The following is a 3,382-nucleotide window of genomic DNA, read 5'->3' as shown; positions in this document are numbered from 1 at the left end:
AAAAAGTAACAGATGATGAAGGCCAAATACAAGTCTTCAAGACATAATTACGCATAATCACAGCTTATCTCCCATGGACATTTCTTTTGATACAACCTTTGTAGGAAAGTATTTACGCTTATACATATTATAATACACAGGAGGTGTATCGTGCAGTGAAAAAATATAAATTAAGTACGATCATTACAGGTTCTTTTAAGCAAATGACATTAATAAACTTGTAAGACACAATGACGGCAAACACTGAGTAAATAGCTGTCACAAAACACAAAGAAGCATTCACAGGGGATTTTCTCCATTATTGTGATGTGTAAACGGTGGAGTTCTGCAGAAGACGATAAATGTCTCTTTACGTTCTTTATCATAAACTCTCTGTAGATTATTAGACCACCTCCTGATAGAATTGAGAAGTGTAGTTATGTTTGCTTCTGTTGGAAATGCAAGAGTGAAGTTATCCATATTTTCATAGCAAGATGGAATTATAAATGCTCTAGTTAAATGAGATGATGCAGACCATCAGATTTCATATGTGTATATTGTTCATCCTGACATGTAACATGTTTTGCCAATTATTCAGGTAAACAAAGATGACATGATGAGTTAAAAAAGTTAAGGAGAGTGCTAGGCAATCATAAAAGTTGTAAACATTAATAATGTATTAATTATGAGAATCAATATGAAATAACTTGTCACTGAAATGTTGCCTTATGAATTTTAAAGACAAAATGATTTCTTAACTGTTACTCACTTGTATTTAAATATTGTTGTGCAAACACTGAAAATGTGACAAATTCATGTATAAACTAGTATACAAGTAAAATGTATTAGATCTTGCATGTCAGCAAATATTAAAATGACATTTGTGTGTAGTTATAAGGGGCAGATTTACATTGTATTTTAATTTTTTAATGTAAGTCATGTAAAATTTTATACACTTGTACAAAGACATATAAGGAAAATTGTATATGAAAAGGGACTTCAAGAAAAGCTGTCCACATAGCACATGTTGAATGAGGAATATGCACTCGTGTGAAGCTGTGATCAAGGTTACGTCTTCCTACAATGATGAAAACATTCCAAGTGCCCTTTGTAGTGGCATTGGATTCCAAACTTTTCTGCTAAGGGTGGATGAAAGCAAGTAATTTACGGACTTACCTGGAATATGGTGAGCTTTCAACATGATGCCTATGGTACAGGGTGGCCTTTTGGACTCTGAAATACGTGGTGGATACTTTGGTCTGTATAACCATGATTGGAACGTTAGGGCTTCTCCATTGCGACATCGAACTTTTTACCCAAACACAAATCAGCATGCACTTATCCTACAGAGCTACCTTTTGGAAACTATAATGGCTATGCAGTTCGTCATGGTCTACAAATTTGTAGACCCCAAGGCTAAACTGTTCTCCCTAGTTGCACTGATGGTACCATAAGGCACACACACAAGAAAGGCCACTTAAAGTGTAGAGATGTGGCCACACAAACAATGGGTGGTGGTTATGCCTCTATAATGGAGAACATGACTCTAATTCAAACATACCCTTTGTTGAGTCATGATCTCTCATAAACTGAACTTTTGTAAATTTCACATAAATTAATTTTAATATAAATGAACCAGACATGTGTAGGGGTTAAATAAGATATAAACTTGATCACAAATAAAGAGATTTGATCCCCAGCCAGGTCAGAAAGTTGATTAAGCAGTACTTACATATAAAATTTGGCTATTTATGTTATGTATATTTGTAAAATGCACCACAACTGTATACTGTCATTCAGTTATCCTAAAAATGATACCTGGATGCACCGCAGCCTGCGTTCTTCGGATATAACAGTGACCTCATTTATGATTGTAGTATACTGCATTCTTGAGTGATGGACAGCACTTCAATTTCTTCAAGAAAGAAGGAGAGTTAATGTTTCAATGAATTTAGACTGTTTCAGTAGTAATCAGTGCGAGATACTGTAGAAGTGCGAACTTAGACGAGTGAGTTGCTGCTAGTGAATGTATCCACCAACTGCACAACTTGGAATAATCCACATTATGCATGCCTCCCTTATGGTGCCAGTACTTAAATACCAGTAAATACAGCAGGGATTTTACCTTGGTAGGAGGACTGGAACAGGATGCATTCACCAAATGAACAACTATTTCAATGAAACTAGATACTCGAATTTCTGGAAAGTTGATGACAACCAGGTGGCAGTGTGTTGATTCCATATCCCACAATAATGCATCCAAATCCATGCCATTGGCAGAAGAGGAGACAACTGCCCACTGCCATACTTAAGGCATTCTGGTGATGTTGCATGCACATAATGAAAGTATATAAATGTAGATGAAATGAATAGGGACTCACTCCAGTGGCTCTATGGACCACAAATTGTGAAATTGACTGACATAACTGACTTGAACAAAGGACTGGAAATGAGCATTTCAGAAATGGTGAAACTGCTGGGTTATTTGTGCTACTCTCATGGAAAGTGTTGGTAGGACTGTGAAACCATAAGCAGGCAACAAGTTGTTGGATGTCCACACCTCATCACAGAATGTGGAGATAATAAGTTCACATGCTCTGTAAAGCAAGATACGCAACATTATTTGGTATATCTGACAACAAAGGCTGGTACTGGCACAAGTGTTTTGGAGCCTACCATTAAGTGCACTTTGTTAAATTGGTGCTCCACAGCAGAGGACTCCTTCATGTTTCCATGTTGTCCCAACCACATCTTCAATTAAAATTGTAGTGGGCCAAATCATCGAGACTGACTGTGGATCAAACTGAAGCTTATCATGTGATCAGATCAATCACATGTATTGTTACATCAGGTGGAATGTTGTGTCTCAATACGTCGTCATCCAGGCAACCGGCTTCTCAAAACATGCATCACTACAGATACACAAGCCGATGGGGGTAGTATTATGCTATGGGAGACATTCACTTGGGCTTCCATGAGACCTGTGATGGCTGTGGCACTATCGACCACTGCGATCAATATAGACAAACAAAACTGACATTAAGAGCTATAAACAAATGTATTTATTTACAATGTATTTCTTTGTATTGATTACTGTATTTTTGTGTCTGTTTTGTTTTTGCCTTGCTGTGTACTCTTGTGACTGAAGTGTTCATATATTATTGTGCGAGGATTTATGTTTGTAAAAGGTACAATTTGTGGCACCAGGATCCAAATGTTGTTCTGCACAGCCACCGCTACAAAGTTCTAATGTTGGTGAGCAATGGCAACTATAAGTTTTCTGCAAACTTAACAAACATGCTGCATGATCTTCCTGCCAAGATTGTGCTTCTCCTGGGTTGAATAGTGCTACAACAATATGGAGTCAACCAAGTCTGAAGCTGCTAATAAAAAAGACTACACA

The sequence above is a fragment of the Schistocerca gregaria genome, chromosome 7, assembly GCF_023897955.1.
Source record: "Schistocerca gregaria isolate iqSchGreg1 chromosome 7, iqSchGreg1.2, whole genome shotgun sequence".
In the NCBI taxonomy this organism is placed as follows: domain Eukaryota; kingdom Metazoa; phylum Arthropoda; class Insecta; order Orthoptera; family Acrididae; genus Schistocerca; species Schistocerca gregaria.
This window is presented reverse-complemented; position numbering follows the sequence as displayed.